The 7,900-nt window shown below is 56.5% G+C and overlaps 1 protein-coding gene across 1 annotated transcript in view; it reads left to right on the forward strand.

The window, feature by feature from the left end:
• Window positions 1–7,900, forward strand: part of CDH4 (cadherin 4) — a 432,089-nt gene that overhangs the window by 234,852 nt on the left and 189,337 nt on the right. The gene's annotated exons all lie outside the window — the stretch shown is intronic.

The following is a 7,900-nucleotide window of genomic DNA, read 5'->3' on the forward strand; positions in this document are numbered from 1 at the left end:
GGTGAACCCCGTGCTCCCTGACGATGGCTCGACCCCGTGCTCCCTGACGATGGCTGAACCCCGTGCTCCCTGACGATGGCTGAACCCCGTGCTCCCTGACGATGGCTGAACCCCGTGCTCCCTGACGATGGCTGGACCCCGTGCTCCCTGACGATGGGTGAACCCCGTGCTCCCTGACGATGGCTCGACCCCGTGCTCCCTGACGATGGCTGAACCCCGTGCTCCCTGACGATGGCTGAACCCCGTGCTCCCTGACGATGGCTGAACCCCGTGCTCCCTGACGATGGCTGGACCCCGTGCTCCCTGACGATGGGTGAACCCCGTGCTCCCTGACGATGGCTCGACCCCGTGCTCCCTGACGATGGCTGAACCCCGTGCTCCCTGACGATGGCTGAACCCCGTGCTCCCTGACGATGGCTGAACCCCGTGCTCCCTGACGATGGCTGGACCCCGTGCTCCCTGACGATGGGTGAACCCCGTGCTCCCTGACGATGGCTCGACCCCGTGCTCCCTGACGATGGCTGAACCCCGTGCTCCCTGACGATGGCTGAACCCCGTGCTCCCTGACGATGGCTGAACCCCGTGCTCCCTGACGATGGCTCGACCCCGTGCTTCCTGACGATGGGTGAACCCCATGCTCCCTGACGATGGCTGAACCCCGTGCTCCCTGACGATGGTGTCCAGGGTTGGGGCCTCCCCACAGCCTCCGTGGCTAACGGGTCTTTGCTGCAGGAATGGAGGAATCTACTTCCCTCTGACATTCCTCACCTCTTTCTTCTTTCTTTTCTCCTTCTTTTCCTGGCTCTTGAATTTCTCTGTCCCCAGCAGACGTGTCTGAGAGCGTGTGCATGAAGCGGGGCCCACAGCCATCTACTCCAGGGGCTGTGATCCTCTTTGCAGCCAAATGTTGAGGATGGGCTTCTGAAGCCACTGCAACAGCCTCCTAACTCAGCTCCCTGAGTTGTTTGCAAGGCTAGGAAAGGCCGTGGCTCTCTTAACATTGGGCCTGAAAGGAGGTGTCTGGGTGTGGCTTCCACTCAGGACACTCCCTCAGTCCCAGAGACTGCGGGACCTCCTGGGAACTCAGGGTGCCCCCCGCTCCTGTGCAGAACTCTGAGCCTCCTTGTAGTCACCAGGTCAGCAGGCTCCACGCAACATCTCCCGGGCCAGTCCCCACCCCGAAGGTGTAGGTCATCTCGCTGGCCGAGGGTCTTCCTGCCACCACACTGTGTTCATTCTTGTCACCCCAGCTGCCCCTGCTGTGGGCAGCTCTCAGGCTGTCACACCAGCTCTGTCACACCAGCTCTCAGGTCCTGGAATCCCTCCCTTCCTCTGCCCCAGGACCTTTGCAAGTCCCATCTGCACTGCCAGGAATGTGTTCCCCACCTGAGCCTTCCCTGGAACCTCGTTCCCCAGGTGTCCACAGAAGGGTCCTGGTATCAGGGAAGCCCTTCCCAGCTATCCACCCAGCCTGGGTCAGGCTCTCACAGAGCCTGTGTCTTCCTTGTAGAGCGCCGCACGTCTGATGTGATGACCTGGTTAATGTCTGCCCTGCCCCATGCTCTCAGCCCCACTGGCAGTCCCCGCGTCTGGTGTGTGCTGACTGGTGGCGTCAGTGATAAGTCATGTGAAAGGATGAAGGTGGGGGAGGGGGGAGGGAGGGAGGAAGGAGAGAGAGAGGAGCAAGCTGCCCTTCTTCAACTGTGCGTGTCCAGAGGCGCGTTCACGACAGGCGGGGGTCTCTTCTTAGCGGGGTGGGATTGGCATGAGTCCTGGGAGATGGAGCCGTCGTGAGGTCACCCAGCGGGGAGGTCCACAGAAACTCCATCCACAACACAACCAAGACCAGGGCGACAGAGGGAGACTAAGGCCTACATTCACACTGCACGAAGATGTGGGTGACAGGCGGGGGCCAGCCACATCCCAGCCCGGGAAGGGGAGGGGAAGGGGAGCCCAGACCACCCTCAGCCTGTGCTTTGCTCTACAGCTGCCGGGAGAAGGGAGGGGGTAGGGAGAGCCGCCCTGGAACAAGTCCCAGGCTGTTGGATTCTCTGGTGTGCCGCCCTTCCTGGGTGTCTGGCAGAGGTTTGCCTCGGCATTCGTTGCTCCTCGTGTTGCTTGGATGGCTTTGTGGGTCCTGCTGAATGCCGGCCCCAGAGGCTGAGCCCAGTCTGGCATTTGGTCATATTTCGGAGTGGGTGGCAGAGAGTGGTCCCTGGAGGGTGAAAGGTGGCGCAGCTTCTGTTCTCTGGTGTCTTCTCAGAAGAAAACACTTTAAAATTAAATCCATGTTGTCCAGAGCGGGAGGCCAGTGGTGTGGGGCCGGGCTGCCCAGAACCTCGGAAGCTGCTGACCCCACACCTTGCGGTGAAAAGGGGGAACCAGCCCCCAGCAGGGCAAAAGCTGGATCCCCACAGGCTCGGAATCCCAAGAGTCGGCTGGCCGCAAACACCCTGCACTGCTCCCCATCCCGCCTCTGGGACCCCCAACCTGACTAGGGCCCTGGTGTGACCCCACTGCAGCCTGGAGGGCTCGGCCATCCGGGCTGTCATCACCCGGCCACTGACCATCCTGGCCTCACCCTGTGCAGTTCCCGGCAGACCCTGGTGTTCAGTAAGTGTTTGTGGGATGGACGACCTTGACCTTGTGTGACCTTGGCTGGGTGCCTTGCTCCCTGAGCTGTGTCCATGCCACTGAAGGATGTCACAGGGCATGCTGGCCAGAGCATAAGAACCGCAGCAGACGCCCACAGTGCCCTGTGCCAGGCACTGAGCAAAGGGATCAACGCGCTGCCTTTTCCCCCTCCCCGAGCCGCTGCCGTCACTCCCATTTCACAGAAACGAAGACTGTGCTCAGAGAGGGGCCACCGTTCCTCAAGGTCACAGAGACGGGAGGCTGTGGTTGGGGTTTGCACCCCAAGACCAGAGTAGGTGTGCACAGGGCTGCTGGTGCACACTCTCCTTGCTGGGCACATGCATACCCGCCCCACAGCACACGCAGAAGGTGCTGGGACCCTGAGGTTCCATGCCTGTGGCTCTGGTGTAAGGACAGCAGCGGTTCCCCTCCCCACCCTCCGGGGCCACCTCTTTGGGGCAGGCGGTGCCAGGCCTGCCCCCAGGGCCCAATCCTCTGTACCATCCTCTAGCACTGGCTTCCGGTCTGCAGCAGCCACCGCCAGGGGACGGAGGCAAGGGAGGCTCCAACTGCATGTTTAAACAGTTAGATTTAATTTCTCTCTGGACCCTTCTGTCTCTTGTCAAATTTGTTTAACTAACTAATGAAAGCAATTATCTAACCACGGAGAGATGTGTGTGGCAGGTAGTGGCTGTGGGTTCTAGGCGCCAGGCGGTCCCGTGTTGGCTGAGGGTGGAACAGGTGCCCTCCTCCCCAGGAGGATTTCCCTCCCGTGGCACCTGCTTTTCCACACAGGTGTTTTCTCCCCCAAGAAACAACTCTTTTGTCCCCCACAATTCTTTCTGGGGCCGCAGCGTCCCTAGGGCCCAAGGCAGCAGGCTGGTCCGCGGCTTCCCTGCAGAAACCCTGCATCCTGAGGCAGAGGTGGGAGGCAACACCCCAGCGGGACCTGAGGGGCCATAACCTTGGGGATTCCTCAGAGGCGCCGCCTGGGGTCCAGTTCACACATCAGCTGCAAAATGTTCCCTCAGAATGTGCAAGTCAGAAGCTCCCCACACCACACCGCCACCCCCATCCCCCACCAGGCTTGGCATCCTCCCAGCCTCGGGAAGAACCAACCCTGCTGGGCGAGGGTGACAGATCCCTGAGGTCGGGTGGCAAACCCCGCTCCTCCTCCCGCCACCTTCACGGCAATCCCTGCTCCTCCTCCCACCACCTTCACGGCAATCCCGCTCCTCCTCCCGCCACCTTGACGAAGGCATGAAACGTCCCTGAGCCTCAGCTTCCTCATCTGCAAAATGGGCCAGTTCCACTCGCCAGTGCTGCCTTCCCGTGCCTGGCAGCGCACCCGCTGCATGGAGGCTGCAGGGACTGGGACAGTACGTGTGATCTGCATTCCGGTCGCAGTGGCAGCTTTTCAGGGCATTGTAGGTTTTTGCTGGTACATCGAGGGAAAAGTTTTCTGGGAATCCATTGGATTTTAATTCTCTCCTGAAGACTAAGAGAGAAATCAGGAGATCAAGAACAAATACGTAAGAAAACTAAAATATATAAGAAAACCAAAAACTAAACTTCCAGTCGCGGCGCTGCTGCTGGGTTGCTCGCCTTCCCGCTGGGTGGCTGCTGACGCAGTATCCTCTGGGGGCTGTTTCCCATGGAGAGGGAAGTGCGGGGGGTCCCGTGAGGATTCTGGGCTGAGCACAAAACAGGACAGAAGCCCCCTTTCTGCCCTCAGCCTGACAGGAGCCCCGGAGCGGCCAGGGGAGGCTTCACCCCCACTTCACCCTGACCAGGTGCCTGATGCTGTCTGGTCCCAGGACACCAGCCCTGGCCTCAGCACATTCGCCAGTCCTGGGGGGATGCGGGAGGACACGGGAATCCAGTTAGGAAGCCAGAGAATGAAACGAAAATGGGTGACGTGAGGGGAGGGGTGGGGCAGGTTACAGGTTTCCATGGGAACCAACATCCCAGCCAGGCCTGAGCACCGGGCCAGAGCCAGCTCTGCCAGAAACCGCCAGTCACAACCTCTGTGTCCGGTCTGGAGAGTCCAGAGTGAGGGACCTGGATGGGGCTGGGCCACCAGGTTCCTGCCTGGAGGAGGCTGAGTGACATCAGGCTTGGACCCCAGGCCCACCTCAGAAGGTGAAACTGGAAAGACTGCCCAGTGCTGGCCACAGCCAAGGTTCAAGCAGAGAGCAGGCCACTCCCGACCGCTGCAGAGGCGAGGGCAGCACAGGACTCCAAGCACCCACAGAAAGTTCTATAAGTAGCCAGGGGCCTCTCCAGCCGACGCCACAGGTTCAGACTCCAGCCACGTTCGTAGAGAGGCAAAGCAGAATCCAAATAAGTCTGTGCCAGGTAACAGCATGAGAAGCATCCTCTCTGCACACGGGGACGCTCGGTGCATGCCGACACCCACACATACATGTGCACTTTTCTGTTGTCCTCCTGGAATACATTTAACCTTGCAGAGAAAGGCAAAGACTCCAAAAATTAAAAAGGAAGCAAGAGGAAGGAAGCAGGTTGAAGAGGCAACAAAGGTGAAAAATAGAATGGAATGTGTTGAGGTTAGTAAATGTCTCAGCATTGTTAGAAAAGCTGGCTATGGTACTGCCTCTGAGCTTCCCAGTAGCCAAAGTGAAGAGGGAAAACGTATTTAGGCAATTCACAAGGAAAGACAAACAGGATACGGGGAGGAGTCCCCATCCCAAGACCTCAGACATCTCTCCCTTGGAGCTGCCCTGCACACTCACCATTTCTTTTTCTTTTTTTTTCTTTTTCTTTTTTTGAGACAGAGTCTTGCTCTGTTGCCCAGGCTGGAGTGCAGTGGCCGGATCTCAGCTCACTGCAAGCTCCGCCTCCCGGGTTCACGCCATTCTCCTGCCTCAGCCTCCCGAGTAGCTGGGACTACAGGCGCCCGCCACCTCGCCTGGCTAGTTTTTTGTATTTTTTAGTAGAGACGGGGTTTCACCATGTTCACCAGGATGGTCTCGATCTCCTGACCTCGTGATCCACCCGTCTCAGCCTCCCAAAGTGCTGGGATTACAGGCTTGAGCCACCGTGCCCGGCCCTCACTTGCCATTTCTATAGCGTGGCAAAGTGTTAGTAACATTCTGAGTGGTGTTCACAGGTACCCACATTTCAGAGTTTCCAAAGGGAGTGTTCATACACTCAGTGCTAATGTTCTATGAATGCCCCTGGAGTCTCAGAAGACCTGCCTTATTGCTCTTTCTGTATGAAAGAAGCCACAGCCTGGTGGGGCACAGGAGCAGGTATTGAAGGTTCTGAAGTTCCTTTCTTCTCCTGGAATGCAGGTTCCCCCCAACACTGGGGGTCTCTGAATGACCCCCCCATCTTCCCGGCCTCTCTCCAGGAGGGTGTGGGCCAGCACCATTTGCATAACCATGTCCTGACACTTTGTCCCCTGGGCTGCTTCCTTCTCTGCCAGTGACAACTCCTGTTTTCCTCCTGCTTCTCTGCGGATGAGGACTCAGAATCGCAAACGCTAGTGGGCTGAGTGTTCAGACACAGGGGCAGTGTTTTGAGCAGAACACCCAAGTTATGGTTAGACCGAAACAGGATGTTGGGACTGCATCTTGTCACAAAGCCCTGGAGCTTTCTCATGATTGGACGGAGCCATGTCAGACACAGACAGAAAAGGCATAAAGATCTAGGAAGTGGCTGGGTGCAGGGGCTCACGCCTGTAATCCCAGAACTTTGGGAGGCCGAGGCGGGCGGATAACCTGAGGTCAGGAGTTCGAGACCAGCCTGGCCAACATGGTGAAACGCTGCCTCTACTAAACGTACAAGAATCAGCCAGGCATGGTGGTGTGTGCCTGCAGTACCAGCTACTCGGGAGTCTGAGGCAGGAGAATCACTCGAACCTGGGAGGTGGAGGTTGCAATGAGCCAAGATGGCACCATTGCACTCCAGCCTGGGCAACAGAGCAAGACTCCGTCTCAAACAACAACAACAAAAATCTAGGAAGCTGGTGTGCAGGGGCCCTGGTGCGGTCCCCTGGGCATCACTCCCCCAGGCCACCCACGGAGCTGCCTTTGAGGGCCCTGTCGTCAGTTTCATCCAGGGTCTCTCCTGCAGGCAACACCATTCACCTGCGAAGTCCTTGGTTCACGTGGCCGACGCCCCCGCTGTTTCCTGCATGGCAGTTCAGACGTTGGTGGCCCATTCGTTCTCAAAGCAGCTTCAACGCTTGCCTGAGGTGTTGCCAAAGCTGTGTGCCTGTACTTTTTTTTTAACTACAACACTGTTTAATCCTGAAGACAACACAAACCCTCCCGCTGCTGTCAAATTGCATTAGTTTTATTAGGAATTTGCTTTTAGAGAACAGAGGGGCTTATTTGTGTATTTGTGCTCGTCTCTCAGCAGTCACAGAGCTGTCATTTTTATTTTTGTCGGTGACAATCGGATGTCAGAAATGATTGATCCACTAAGTTGCTGCTGATTTTAACCTGTTTACCATTGGGCAAACAGTACTATAAAAGCAGTTTGGAATTTTCCTGTCACTTGAAAAACAAAATGTAATGATTCCATCCTTAGAGGGGGAGTAGGTCTGGGGAGCCGCAGCGGACCCTTGCCTGGGTTGCTGCCGTCCATCGGAGGAGCCACCGGGGGGGCCCTGGAGTCTGGAAGTTTCATTGCTCCGTGGAACCGGACAGGGTGGAAATGCCTGGTGTCATCACGTTTAAAAACATTTTCACATGAAACGCACAAGTGGGAGGTGCCATTGGCTGGGAAGATACCTAAAGTGAACTATTTGAGATGAGGGAACAGACACGTTATTTATTCTTTCAAGGCAGGCAACAGTAAAAGGTGAACGCGAGGGGAAAACACTTTATCTAATGTAACAGTGAGTCGCTTTTTTTTTGTTTTCTCGAATAAATAGTAATTAAATCATGTAAGCTGTGACAGCAAAATTGCTTGAAAAACCAATCCTCCCACCATAATTGCTTAGATACCCACATTTTTATAAATACTAGGTAACTTTATCCATGGCTTTTATCAGCAGAATGTGACACCGGCTGTGGGCGCATCATAATTTACCATGGTTGTAGGTGACAGTTGCAAAAGCACACGTCTAAAAATGCACTAATGTGTCTGGATGAATGTGCGCCTCTGGAGGTGTCTTTTTCTGCAGCAGAATTAGAGATGGCCATGGTGCTGGAGCTGTGAAGGGAGGTTGGCATCCTCGTGCACGCCTATAATCCCAGAACTTAGCCTTCTTGGGGTGGAAAAACAGGTCCATTAG

This window comes from Piliocolobus tephrosceles, chromosome 20 (assembly GCF_002776525.5).
Source record: "Piliocolobus tephrosceles isolate RC106 chromosome 20, ASM277652v3, whole genome shotgun sequence".
In the NCBI taxonomy this organism is placed as follows: Eukaryota; Metazoa; Chordata; class Mammalia; order Primates; family Cercopithecidae; genus Piliocolobus; species Piliocolobus tephrosceles.